The sequence below is a fragment of the Pinus tabuliformis genome, chromosome J (genome assembly GCF_031772625.1).
Source record: "Pinus tabuliformis cultivar Carrire ecotype Pingquan chromosome J, CPIR1, whole genome shotgun sequence".
Taxonomy (NCBI): domain Eukaryota; kingdom Viridiplantae; phylum Streptophyta; class Pinopsida; order Pinales; family Pinaceae; genus Pinus; species Pinus tabuliformis.
The window spans coordinates 750,931,466-750,947,370 of record NC_142295.1 but is presented as its reverse complement, the minus strand read 5'-3'; positions in this window follow the sequence as shown (position 1 = coordinate 750,947,370).

The window sequence follows — 15,905 nt, the reverse complement described above, 5'->3', positions numbered from 1 at the left end:
GGATCCATACATAGATCTTTTCAGGGGGATGAGTCAGCTTCTGGGATTTTGATTAGTGTCATCTCTCTGATAGTTCTTGGTTCCACTTGGAGATTTCATGATCTCTTACTCATCCTTGGGCGAATTCAGAGAGGCAAGTGTCAAATGAGTGGCTTCTAGAAGATTCTCAGGGTCTCCACCTAGCAAACTTCTTGTGCCATTTGTCTGCTCTCGCTCATCGCACCCTATAGAAGGGCTTTCCAGTATGTATCGCACTTTTTGCATGTGGCAAGTGAGATGCATCGCACCCTTAGCACTGGGCAGTTTGTATGGTCCTGCTTTGACCATTTCTGAGTAGTTTTTCATGGAGAACTTCTGGGAGATGATGTAATCAGCTGACCTTGCTCATTTAGGGTTTGAAACAACACTTTTAGGGGCTTAGAAGCCCTTGGTTTATGGACATATATGATTGGGGTTGCAGTGCCCAAATATGTCGATAACACTGGGGTTGAAGTGCCCAAATATGTCTATAACAAATATGTCACTCAAACACTTGAGCTAAATTAACCATGATATATAATATGTCTTCGTCATCTCTCAAATGGCATATGTATTGATGTTCCCTTGAATATTGTGATTTATATATGTGTAATTGGATAGTTTTATGGTTTTTAGTGGATTATGATAGTGCTTCTTACCAAATTAGGATCTAACAACACTTCATAATCCTACAATTTATTTGTTTACCTCATCATACTATGTTAAACAATACTTCACTCATAGAAGTGTGTCATCTCCCATGTTTAAGTTGTACTACTAAGATATGTATTTGGATAGTGCTCTGTATCCACTACATACATAACACTCTCCACCATTTCTCATTCACCTTTATTTGATTCAAGAAAAATAAGCAATTCCCCTTCATGTTTGGCTTCTAAAAATTCATTATTAAAATATATATTTGAAAATGAAAGCACAAGATTTAATTGAAATAAAATTCCCATTGTTGTATGTAGAAAATTTAAAAGGTCAAAGAGGTCAAGAGAAAATTAAATTAAAATAAAATATTGAGTTAATGCTAGCTTATTATGAGGTTATCACCCTAGTCCTTTGATTGTCTAAGGGATATCTAAATAAAAGGTACATGTCTAATGAACTTAAAACTTGATGAAAAGAAAAAAATGGGTAATGAAATAAAGTTGAGGAATGGAAACTCAATGCTAAAATTTCCCTCTCAAAGGCGATTAAAAAACATGTCTTGGATTTTGGAAGTTGTACAAGGGAAATTGATGAAAGGAAAGTGCATCATATGAATTTGAGGGTCATGCTATGAAATATTCCCCCTTTATTCACCATCCATAATCGATCACCATATAGCGTACCTTTTCCTAGCCCATGGGGAAACACATATTTTCCTAATATTTCTTCACATGTATAAGGGTTTATCATTGTCCTTCATTGTATACTTAGGAACCTAAATAAAAGTGACTCGTATTATGTTATCTAGAGGTGTTTACTAGGTTTACACCACATAACAACACATGAAGAGGTTCGTATCCACCATTTAAAATGAATATACAAACATTAAGTTGCAATAATAATACCACAATGTCAACTACCTACCTTGTACACGAAAACTTAGCTCATGAAGATTGAAGATGATGTCACAAGACACTTAATATTTTCCCTTGCACACACTTGTGCACATGGATGCTGAATCCATAATTTGAGGAAGGGAACAATTCTAAGCCCCTATGATTTATAATGCAACCCCTTTCAAAGGGATTTTTATTATTATTTTGAAATCCCTTTGTTGATCATTCTAATGGTGATGCATTCACTAATGTAATATTACTCATGGTTTTGAGCCAATATTTTGAGTGCTCATGATGAGAAAATAACTTGAAGATATTTTGGGAAAATGGAATGTTTTGTAACTGTCATGTTTGGGATATTTTTAAGGGATGGATAAGACATTTTCCAAGTTTTTTTAGGATGTAGCTACATTAAGGTCAAACAATGGCCCTAGGAAGTTAAAGGTCACGATTTCTTACCCTTACTCTCTGAACATTAAAGGTTTTTACCCTTTCTACTGAGGTAGGATCACATAGAGGCTCTCATCTATTTTCTTAGCCATCCTTTAAGATTGCCTTCTTGTATTTGGAGAGTATCCTTCATGGACCAATCCCCCACCATCCTATAGGAATCTTTAGTCACCTTGTCTAGCACTTTAGGTGTAATCCTTTGGGTGCCATCAATACTAGAGATCATTAAAACTCTCAATTTGACTTACATTCTTGAGTAAATACTCCATCACCCCTAAGGCACTAGTGAATCATTTTTTTTCCAAGATAAAAAACTCAAAAATTTACCTCATCAATTCTTTTTTGTTTTGTTTTATAAAATAGGGTTTGAATTGCTAAATATTAATCTCTATCGTTTGAGCCAATATTTTATTTTTTGTTTTACCTTATATTGCTTGAATCACTCATATTTATCATTATTTCAAAAGCTTATCCATTTGAATTAGCATGATTTAGGATTTTTTTTTTCTTGTTGTATTGATTAAATTCTAATCCAACCTTGAACTTTGAATGCAAAATGCTATAAAAAAATATTTATGATGAGTTGACTATTATGAAGGGCATATACCTACTCTATTTTATTCTAGTACAAGTTTTTGGTATCACTCTATCATATTTGTCACCCTAAAATGCTAGAAATTTTGGATGTTCTTGAGGTTGATCTATTTCTAATATGTTACAACAAGGTAAAAAAAATTCATACAAATCTTTATCATTTAACATTTGTGACATTAAGACCCTTGGGGACCCTATATTAAGGCCCTAATAATGATTCATTATTAGTTTATTTGTTATATTAGGAGTTTGCTTAAAACATTTGATTATACCCTTGGTATCCTATATATATCCCAAGGAGAATGAGTCTTAGGAATATCAAATCTTGTTTTATACATTGTATTCATTGTAAAAGGAGGTTTCCCCTCTTAAGTGGACTATAATTGCTGGCTTCTTATCATTTTTAAGGCACAAGATTCATAACATTTGGTATCAAAGCATATGAATGTAGGGTTTTGTTGCTTCAAACTAATTATTGTGGAATTTTTATCATTATTGTTTCTTGGGGATGATCCAGATTATGAAAATTTGAGAAGATTTAGGAGATATCTTGAAGTAAATCTAGTAAAATTTTTGTATTCTAATTCACTATGATTTCAAAGATAGACCTTGTGGAATTCATGCTGTGTGAATATTCCAAAAAAATGGAGAAAACATATTTTCTTTGATATTTCCACGCACCCCCACATCATCATATATATGTGGATGGGGGTAGTGGGAAATATTACATTTTTTTTCCATTTACCCAAACACCCTCATATATATGAGGTTTTATTTAATATATATGAGGGTGGGGGTGTGAGGAAAATATTATATCAAGTCTTGTATATATGAAGGTGGGGACGAGGGGAAATATTAGAGAAAAATCATATATATTTCCCTCGACCCCCACCCTCATATATATGAGGTTTTTTTATAATATTTCCCCTCTCCCCTAGACTCATATATATGAGGACATGGGTAGAGGTAAATATTATAGAAAATAAGTTTTCTTTAATATATCTCCCCACCCCCATCCTCATATATATTTTAGTTTTCTCTAATGTTTCCCTCACACTGACACTCATATTTGAGGTTGGGAGTGATATTAAAAAAATCCTATTTCATATGTTCTCTAACATTCCCTCCCACCCCTAGCCTTGCTTCCCTCAACCCCCACCTTCATATATATGAGGCTTTGCTTGATATTTCCCCTCACCCACACTCTCATATATGGGGCATGGGTGGAGGGAAGTAGTATAGAAATAAAATTTCCTCTAATATTTCTCTATACCCCATCCTCATATATATTTAAGTTTTATATAATATTTCCCCTCATCCCAACCATCATATATGAGGGTGGGGGTGTGGGGAAATATTAGTGAAAGCATATTTCATATATTCTCTAATATTTCCTCTAACCCCCACCCTCTTATATATTTAAGTTTTCTCTAATATTTCCTTGCAATGTAATCCTCATATAGTTTTTTGAGTATTTACCCTCACCCACACCCTCATATATGAGGGTGGGGATGAGTGGAAATTAGTTTTTTTCTAATATCCCCCCTTGCCTCCCACCCTCATGCTTCTAACCAATTTTCTCTAATATTCCCCCTTGCCCACACCCTCACATATTAAAAATATAATATTCCCCCCCACTCCAATCTCCATATTAGATTTTAATATATGACAATGGGGATGGGGTGGGGTGGGGATATTAGATTTTTAATATATGAGAGTGGGGGTCGAGTGAAATATCAAAGAAAAGCTAACCCTCACCCCCACCATTATATATAGGGGTGGGGGGGAATATTAGAGTAAGCCTAGGGGGTGGAATATTGGAGAAAACATATTTTAGGGGAAATATTATAGAATATATGAAAAATGCATAGAGAATATTCCCCCCCCCCCCCACCCCACCAACACACACATCCTCCTACATATGAGGGTGGGAAAAGTAAATTATAGAATATATTAAATAATTTTTATATTACCTATCAAACCACTATGAAGGTGTTAACACCTCCTTATGGAAAAACATGCGCTTTTGGTCGTCACACCCAATATAGCATGGGGTTGATATGTTCTATCATCACCCACATGCTATGATGGAAGATAATCATATTGAATGATTTAGGCTCTACAAGGGAAAATTATACAAATATGATGTGAAAGAGATAGTCCATATCCATTGCAAGGAATTCAGGTTACACTGGTCTTCCATTCACAAACATTTACATGGGAAGACTTATACAGAGGATCACAATCCCATAGAGAAGTTAATGAGAGAATAAAAAATACTCTAGAAATCCAACAAAAACTACAAAAATATGTCATAGAAGTCGAGAAGTGAAAAAATATTGATGAGGAAAGAAAATAGAAAGAGGAGCACAAAAGTATTTAACAAGAGATAAAGAATGAAATGATGGAGAGTTTCCTAAAATATCAGGTGGATTTAGAAAAGAGGAGGCTAGAGGTAGAAGAAGAAGGTTAAGCCAAAGTAGCCAAGAAAAAAAAGAAAAAAAATGTTAAAGAATAAAAGAGAAAAATAAGATGAGAAAATGAAGAAGGATTTCAAAAGATAGGTTGTCAAGGAGCATATAAATGAGGGACTAGGGGTGGGGCGAATTATTAAAGAATATATGAAATAGGTTTTCTCTAATATTTTTTGTATCAGAATCCTCTCATATATAGAGAATATTAGTGTTAGTATGAAATTTCTTGGAAGGAGACATGTGACCCTAATAACAATTTGTGCCTACTTATGCTTCAGATCTACAATAATAAAAGTAGAAAAACCTGCAACAAAACAATGAATGTCACTCAAAACAATAAGGGACAATATATATTTCTAGGTAGAGGTCCCCTAGGTCTAAGTTTTATCTGAGTCATGTAAAGACTCTGCATTTTGAGGAGCGAAGCATGATTAGCGCATGGTTCTAAGAGTCAAAGGGGATTTAGGAAGGGTCAAAGCCCCTTTTTTTTATAAAGGGATGGGATTAGCTATAGTATTTTGAGCTCCGCCCATGGTTTCCAAACCATGTTATTGTAAGGGTAAAAGCATATACAAAGGGATCTCTTAGAAAGTCTAAGGTAGGAATTGGATTTATGAAACACATTTAAGTCTATTTGTGTAAGATCTTTCAATAGTCAAGCGAAGGGGAAGGCTCCTATAGTTATATGCATGGAGACTTTGGTAAGTCTACAGCTGAGTGTGTAAGTCCCTACAACTGTGTGCACAGGTTCAGAAGTATTGTATTTGAGAAGACTGGACTAATAAAGAAGAATTTTGAGGATAAATTTGTGTATCTCTATATGTTCGCATAAGTTCCGTGTTTTATCCGGTTTATCGTTCGTTTTATATATTTCCTCGATAATTACATCGTGAAGGTTCAAATATTGTTTTATATGCTGATTAATACATGTTAGAATAGTTTTGCGCAGTTCACAAATTTGTTAAGTAAGAAAACCCTTTACGACTGTAAGAATAAAGTTAGTGGTTCGTAAAGGTTGAATTAAGCCCTAAACTGTTAAAAAAATTACACCCACACTGCATAGTCCCTCCAGATGTAAAAACCTAGTTCTAGCATCCCCCAATATCACCTTGGGTGAGACTACGGTCTGGAAAGGCGGGTCATTTCCGAAAGGTTGGTGGTATAGGGTTTTGTTGGTTAGTGCAACTAACTCGGAACCTAGGCCTAAGCCCCTGAAGCCAACAAATAGTTCTCTTGTCGGGACTAGGATTTATCTGAGGGATGTGTGATGTGGCATACGACTAGAAAAGAGATCCAAAACTGGGAATGAAGAGACATGTGCTAGTCAAAAGAAAGGTGGTTACAGAGGTATATCTATACAGAACAACACGAGATATTTTTCACATCATTCACTAACGTGATGCATGAGTGGCTTTCAAAGCTAGTGGACAACGAACCCTATTGGAAACACGCCGATCCTATTTTGTGGACCCCAAAATTGTTTAAACAACTTAAGTAGTCTAAGTATAAGGTCACAAGAGTTGTTGATTACTGGGTTGATATTATCCTTGGAGAATTTATCACTAAAAATGCAACTAACGCAATAGTATCATACAGTGAAGTTGAACACAGATTTTTCAAAGGTCCATGAGGTAAGTATCTGAATTCCCTAAAGCTCTGGTTTAAATTCTATTATGTGAAAAGGGTGTTATTCCTATATATTGATGTTTGAAATAGACCATAATCGATCTATATGAAGCAGAAAAAGATTCAGATCCAATCATGACAAATATTCTAACTTAGTAACCAGAGAACCCACAGTAAAAACCATTTTTCGTCAACGTTTCAAATCCCAACAGGGATCCATCATCAGGACTTCTTTGAATGATGATAGTAGAAGAGCTTGAATGAGGGTTTTAAATAGTTTTTAATAGTTTTGAGGTGAGAAGATTTAAATGGATGTCGGCCTATTTTAATTATTTTTATTTATTATTATCCTTATTTTCAATTAATTTTAAAGTATTTTCAAAAAACTATTTATTAATGTAATAATAAATAAATAATTTGATTATTTTAATCTTTATCATCAATATTTACTACTAAATTTATTATTAAGGGTTTAATTTAGTTAATTAATAATTAATCAAAATTATTATAATAAATATTAAATATTAGTATTAATATTCAATATATACTAATAATTATTAAATATTAGTATTAATATTTAATATATATTCATAATAATATGTGAATATATAAATATATAAATTATTATTATTAGTATATTAATGTTAATGTATTAATGATAATTAATAATTAAAAACTAATAATTAATATTAATAGTTAATAATTAATATTTAATATCAAATCCTAATAATTACTACCAAAAGATTAATCTTTATTAATTTTTATTAATAGTTTAATTAATAGTATATTTAATTAATATATTTATTAATAGGTCATAATAAATAATAAATAATAACATTTCATAATAATAATTAATGATAATAGTAGTAGCTATTATCAAAATTATTATTGTAAATGTTATAATTCATACCTAATAGTATTGAAAATTAATATTATGGAGAGTAATAGTGAAAGTAAAGCTACTAACTACTAATTGCTAGAATAGGAGAGAGAAATCTACCCATTGAGCGCTATACCTGAGATGTACTGGTGATCCTAATTTCTCTGATTAAGGGAAGCTAGCTTCCACTAATCTCAATACCACTGTCCCTATTGAGATTATGTGGATGTTTGATAATCTCAAGAGCTTCTCTGATCTTTCACCTATGATGTTTTTCTTCACGTGCGATAATATATTGAGGGTGAGTACAATCCATTATTGGGTGAATCAGGCACCGAAGAAGAAAGGAGAAACCCTATTACACTTAGAGGTGCAGAGTTGCTAGAAGCTCAAGGAACTTCTCGGATTGTGCACCCATCCACTCCACCTCCACCTTTGCCTCCACCTCGTACACCCACACCTCCACCTCCACTATTCAACATGGCAAATAGAGCAAAGATGCCTATGTTTAAGGGTCAGGGATTAGAGGATCCTGATCAATTTTGGTTTGTCGCAGAAGCTGTGTGGAAAGTGTAGCAGATCAATGATGATGATATGAAGAAAGCACAGCTTGTCACATCACTGCAGGATAGAGCGTTGTCGTGGTATATGAAGTACAGTATGGTGAATCTAGCCAATTCACTAACTGCGGCGAAGAACGCACTAAACGCGAAGTTTAAGAAGCCCAAGTCGCAGTCACAATGTATTACAAAAATAAAAGAGATTAAGCAAGTCGTCAATGAAACTGCCTGGGATGTAGATCAGAGGTTAAAATGTTTGATGGGACAAGCCAACTTCTCGATCTTTGATGAATTTCACAAAGAGTGGCATATATCTGCGTTATTTCCACACCTCAGATTACCACTGTCGTAGCAAAATATTGGGACGTAGGTGAAAGCATTAGAATTCACGATGAAATTAGAAGCTTCACCGGTACATGACACTCACATAGGGGTTCAGTAGATACAGTCCCAGTTGACAAGCTTTCATATGGAGCTACAAGATCTAAAGAAAGGAAAGGATGTTCGGTCTAAGATGCACTCAAAAGTATGGTGCCTAAAGTGTAATAAGGAAGGCCACTATAAGGACCAGTGCCCTGTCTACCCTGATTATTGGGCTGGCGGAGGTCCTAATCCTTTGAAGACAAAGCCTAGTGTTGGACCAAGTACCAGACCAAGCGTATGATGTAGTATTTGTCAAGTTGCAGACAAACACCTGACTAATCACTGCTATTTGTTGCAGAAATATGTGCAGTCACCGTAAAAATTATTTTGCAAGTTTTGTTGATCAGTAGAACACGATGAAATCCATTGTCATAGCTATGACTTGATGATAGATCGAACCCCAACATATAGGATGCAAGTTGAAGGCTACATGCACAAAGATAATGGTTCACTTGCGATACACAGAGGATTTCAAGGTCGAGGACATGGTCGTGGAGGAGACACTGGATGAGGATAGGGTGAGATCATATGCTATGCTTGTGGTGAAGCTAGACATTATGATCGAGATTTCAAAATCCCACTAACCCTTCATGTTAGTATTGTATATAGTTTGATCATGTGATAGAGGATTGCCATGATTTAATGGCTAAGATGTAGGAAAAGAAGAATCAAAAGCTTGTGAAGAATATATAAAAGATGTTATCCAAACTACGCAAGCATGATCCAAGCATTAATATAATAACACAAAGTGGCACGGCTACCAGAGAAGATAAGGTGAAGGTAAAAATACTGAGGCAGATACATGGGTTAGGAAGGAAGTAGAAAATAATATTGGGTCCGATCTGTAGATGGAAAATGCAGCTTTCTTGGAGGAAAAGAAGAGTTTCATGGACATAGGAGCTTTGAAATCAAATATGCAGACACAACTAGTACCAAAGAAGAATGCTCCTGAAGTAGGTACTGCGACAGAGAACCCTAATTCTACTTTTTTGAAGTTCTTTCTACAGACGTGTATGAAGTTGTTAAGGGACTAGAAAGTAGTGGAAGGATTGAAAGCAGCGGAAGGCTTGCAGGAATTGATCGACAACTCTGTTAGTAAAGAGAAGCCACAACCTGAACAACACGCAGTAAATATGGTCAACATGAATAAGAAAAGGACTTGCTAGGAAATGTGATTAACTACGCAGATTGGAGAATTTGAAATGGATCAAGTAATTCTAGACTTGGGATTAGATGTGAATGTCTTATTGAAGCAGACTTGGGAGCAGATCGGGAAACCAAAGCTACAATGATCACCAATTTAGTTGCACATGGCCAATCAATAGAAGATTATCCCTATGCGATGGTCATAAGTTGTTATGGAGGACATTCAAGGAGAAAGAGTAAGGGCGAAATTCAAAGTCATTGAGATTGTGGACAACAGTAATCCATATCCAACTTTTATTGCAATCCATTGGGATTTTGATATGGACTCCATAATCAATTTGAAAAGGAGGAGTATGGTATTTGAAAAGAATGATACCAGGGTCTTTGTTCCCTTAGATCCCTCTGAAGGAGCGTGATATACAGAACCTGTCCACGATGAATACGATGATCACGATATTGATCACATCTATAGGTTAATTGCATGCGACGAGGATTGGATCAACCCCACCGTAGATGGATGAATAAGCTGGGAGAAGGATAGTTCATGTCATTCTGATTTGGATGAAGAATTGGCGAACTGGTAGAACCGTTTGCACGAAGTTTCTACTCTGCATTGTAATATAATGACAAAATCTCTTCGATCCATATCTACTGAGGTATGTAACTTACCATATTATGATGGGATAGGTGATGTCAACATATTTCTGGATAAATTTGAATGGGATGTACTAGAAGAACAATGATTTCAGGACTTGGATCTCGCTTTGAGGGCTACACCTGCGCATTGGTGGGGTACACTTAATAGTAATATAGGAGATTGGTGGGAGTACATGCAATTAACGAGGCTTAGGTTTAGCCCTGCAAACACAAGAATCACAGAGAAGTACAATGGCAAAGATGATCCTCAAAATCATTTGTCTCATTGGACTAATGTATGGGGTTTAGAGCCTCAACCAAAATGGGTAGATGTATTTGTTCACACGTTGGATGTGATACCAATGAATTGGTAGCTCGAAACGGAGTTTCGCCATGGTACTGCCAATTAGAACAATCTAAAGGAAATTTTTATTTTTACCTTTAGCTTTGAGAGTGGCTTTTAGTGTATCAATGATTCTCTTCAAGAAATTACAACAAAAATTTTATAGACACTTAAGGAGCCAATGACTTATGTACAACCTAATTGGAACTCACATTTACAGCACACATTGTAGTGTTATAATATGACCGTTGAGGAAGGTGGGGAAGATCCGCGAAGAATTAGTATTCTTGAGTCAGAATGTCAACCTGAAGTGGAATGAATAGATGTTAAAATACCTGATGTCACACACCCTATTAAGACGAGGTAGGCCAACATAGTCTCAAAGGCGGAGCCCAAGTTCATGTGCAAAGAAGATTACTCGGATGAACACACATTAGGAAAGGTCATCGAGTTATTACATGAGTACCAGGAGCTGTTTCCAACTAAGTTTACAGAGTTAAAAGGCATCGTAGGAGACATGGGCATTGTGAAAATCACTTTAAAGCTAGACGCGAAGCCTGTAAAACATCAATCGTATAGGCTCAACCCAAATTACAAGGAAAAGGTAAAGGAGGAACTTGAGAAGATGGTCGCAACTGGCATAATTGAACTTGTGGAAGAATTTGACTAGATGAGTCTCATGGTAGTACAAGAGAAAACAAATAAGTGAGAAATAATGATTTGTGTCAACTTAAGGTAGCTTAATGACACATTCTTACATGACCCGTTCCCTACACCATTCACAGACGAAGTAATGGAAAATGTAGGAGGCCAAGAGGCATACTCCTTTACAGATGGGTTTTCTAGGTACCATAAGATTAAGATAGCACTGGACGATAGGAGTAATACCACCTTCTCTACTGAATGGGGATCATTTAAATATATATTCATGCCATTTGGGTTGAAGAATGCACCGGAGATATTTTCCAGAGTTGTTGTTGCAATGTTTAAAGAATTCATTCACAAGTTTTTTGAGGTGTACTTTGATGACTGGACAACCTTTGGGTTGTTAAAGAAGCATACCGTGAGCCTGCCCTTGATGTTGCATATCTGTAGGAAGTATCAAATCTCATTAAACCTAAAGACATGCATTATTATTGATTTGGATCCACCGAAAAATGTGAAGCAGCTACGCGCAAGTCTTGGATGCACTGGATATTATCTGAAATTCATTAAGGCGTACATGCAAATCACTGTGTCGATGGAGAAAATACTAAAGAAAGATGCCACCTTCTGTTGGGATGATGAGTGTCAGAAGAGTCTGGACGTCTTAAAAGAGAAAATGGTCATTGCGCCAATCCTGGTGTTTCTGAATTGGAAGAAAGAATTCCATGTTCATATTTATGCATCATGTATAGCTTTGGGAGATTTCTTAGCGCAGCCAGGAGAGGGGGATATTGATCACCCCATTGCATTGGCGAGTCGCAAACTATCTAAGGTGGAGAGGAATTATTCCATGATGAAATGCGAAGGCTTGGCTATGGTGTACGCACTACAGAAGTTCAAGAATTACTTGTTGGGTACGGATTTCAAGATGTTCACAGACCATTCCACGTTAAAATAGTTGGTGAACAATCCTATGTTGGGTGGAAAGATTTGCAGGTGGCCATTGCTATTTCAAGAATATGATTTAGAAGTAATTGTCGAGCCAGGACAATTGAACTCTAGGCCAGATCATCTATCTCGAATTGAGAATGATGAAGAATGACCGACAGTGAAGAAGGATTGCCTGATGCGCTGCTCTTCATAGTAAGGGTTGTTGATGAACATTTTGCAAATATCATTTACTTTTTGACTGCCAAACTAGCCTCTACGGAGTATACAATGCAACAGAAGAAAGAACTATCAGTCAGAGCATTGAACTTTTCTCTGATTGCTAGGCATATGTATAAAATGGGCCCTGATGAAATATTACACAGATATGTCCCTGAGCATGAAAGACATAGTATTTTGGTCAAAGCACATAGTGGTGTCGCAAGAGGGAACTACATGGGCAAAGAAACTGCGCATAAAATTTTGAAGGCCAGACTACGGTGGCCCATAGTACACAAAGATTCTAAGGAATATTGTAGTGCTTGCAATGTTTTCTAGAGGACTGGAAGACCATTGCGGAGAGATGACTTGCCACTAAATTCAAAAGTTACTTGCAGGCTTTGGATATGTGGGAGATTGATTTTGTGGGGCCAACGACGAAGTATCTAACCAGGTGGGCTGAGGTGCATCCGGTAAAGGACTGTAGTGCATACACTACTACGCAATTCATTTTTGAGTATATATTGTTGAGGTTTGGGTGCCTGAAGATCATGATGAGTGACAGAGGAATGCACTTCTTCAACTACACAATTGAAGCATTAAAGATAAGCCACTTCCTCAACTGATCGACAACAGTTATAGTAGAGAGAAGCCACAACCTGAACAACACGCAGTAAATAAGATCAATATGAATAAGAAAAGGACTTGTCGGGAAATGCAATTAACTACTTAGATTGGATAATTTGAAATGGATCAAGTAATTTTAGACTTGGGATTAGATGTGAATGTCTTATTGAAGTAGACTTGGGAGCAGATGGGGAAACCAAAGCTGCAATGGTCACCAATTCAGCTATGCATGGACAATCAATAGAATATTATCCCGATGTGATGATCACAAGGTGTTAGGGTGGACATTGAAGGAGAAAACGTAAGGGCGAACTTTGAAATAATTGAGATTGTGGACAACAGTAATCCATATCCATATTTTCTTGGAACCGATTGGGATTTTGATATGGACACCATAATCAATCTAAAAACGAGGAGTATGGTATTTGGAAAGAATGATATGAGGGTCGTTGTTCCCTTAGATCCCCCTGAAGGAGTGTGATATACAGAACCTATCCACGATGAATATGATGATGACAATATTGACCATATCTATAGGGTAATTGCGCATGACAAGGATTGGATTAACCCCACCACAGATGGATGAATAAGTTGGGAGAAGGTGTTGAGGCCCCAAAAATAGTTGCTACAACATGGGGGAAAACCACCCGGTCTGGACCTTGGTTAGCAGCTCCTTTTTTGTTTGGTGTAGTGGCTCTGAATGGGGATAATGGGACCAGTTTCCTAAAAGAGATTTTAATAGTGTTGGTGCGGTGATATATGATGTAATGGGTGAATGAATAAACTAAGCATAATCTAATCTAAACTACTAAAAACATGCATATATCTAGTTGAAATTCTATTTAAATATAAATATACTCGAGAATTAAATACAATATGCAATCTACAATGATGTCCTACAACAATTGGTAATATAGATCATTCAACTGCAACAAGAAATGAAATCGTTTAACAGTGATCGTTTTGGATAAATAGTTAGCCAAAACGATTGTGAAAGATATATTGCATATAAAATCGTTCATGTATTTAGAATAAAGTCAAAGCCAACATCATAAAAAGTGGAATAATGCTAAACTGTAATTCATACTTTCACACATAAAACACTTAAAAGAAGAAGTATTGCATGATACATGAATAGAACAAGATCATAAGAAAAAAGTACGATATATGACGAGTCTTTCTCATGTGCTTCAGCAATATTGACCAAATTTCAATCAATACAACATATTCTAAGAGTAAAAAAGTGAATTTCAGTAGAGCATGCTAGATATTTAAGAGAAAATAGATCATGTTCCATTCATTCCTTCAAAAACCTCCTCAAAAGTACAGAAGTGTAATGTTTCAAAGAACGTTTCTGATAAAATTTCTGGACCCCTCTCTAAATGCATGAGAGGGGTTTAAATACTAAATTATAGATCCTAAAATAGATTACTACAAAAATAGATGAGGAGGTTAAAATGACCTTCCTCAGATCATGCGAAAATAAAACTAAAATAAAAATAAAGTAAGTGACTAACTCCTTTGCATTTGATCTTTGAGATCGCAAATATTTGTCATAGGCTTGAGCTGTGTCAGTTGGCCCATCACAGATTTCAACTTTCTAGGAAATATAGCATCTGTTAGCCTTGGCACCATATTTTGTGTGGAGGTTATTAAACATCTCAAGGTCATCCACTGGTTGTATGGTTTTAATAAGAACTACCAGTACGCTTCCCAGTTTAGCTTTCTCATTTGTCTGATCACCTCCTCTTTTTCCTTCGCTGCCTACCTCCACTGCTGCTCTAATTGTTTGAAATTTGGAAGAAATCTTGGTATGCTTTCTATAACCAGGTTGGTGCCATGCAGATTTTCATTGATGGCTTCTATTATGTTGTTTGTTGCTGCTGCTGCAATCGTTGTTTCCCTTTCTGCTTGCTTGAGCCAAGAATCCCAATTTGTGAACAAAATGTCTTTAAGCGATTCCTCCAGTTTTAGCAGATCAAACTTTCTCCCTTCTTTTGATTCTTGACAGGTGATAAAGTCATAAATATTTTTATTGATTTCATGATACTCAAGTCTCATGTTGACAACTTGGCTTGTTAGCTTATCACCGATCTCACAATAAGGACTTATTTGTGAGATTTTTTGGCAAAGAACTCCCTTTTGCTACATTAGTTGGGAGTTAATACTGAGTGCTTCCTTTATGAACTCATCGATTTCAGGATTGTATTTACTTATCTATCATAGATTGTACCCACACATCTCTTTCTTCTAGGTTGGTCTGATGTTGTATTCGCATCTATTCAAATTCCTACTAGAGCTGGGCTACTTGTAATTCTCCTTGTTGATTGGATTTCTCCTGAGCCAATTGTTGTTCCAACAGTAGAATTCTGCATTCCTTTTCTTTAAGCAGCATTTGGACCTTTGTCGCTTTGTCAATAGTTACTATAGCATAGGCTCCTGCAAATTGCGACAATTTTGTGAGATTTTCAGATCAGTCCATGGGCGAGTCCTTCCATACAATGTCCATTGGTTCATTGTCAGGAGTCATAATAGCTGCAGCGTCTAAATTTCTTTTCTTCCTTTGTCTCTTGATGATAGCTTTGTGGGTAGGACTGTAAAATACATCTAATGGAGGAATTTCCTCAATTCTCAAAATAATTTTTGAAGTGGGAGTGGCAGGAATGAGATCAACATCCTGAGTGCCTATAGTTTTCTCTACTATTGTTTCTTGAGTTGACTTGTGTTGTACTTTCTTAGGAGTCTGTATCTTAGATGTTTGTTCATTTGTGTGAAGCTTCT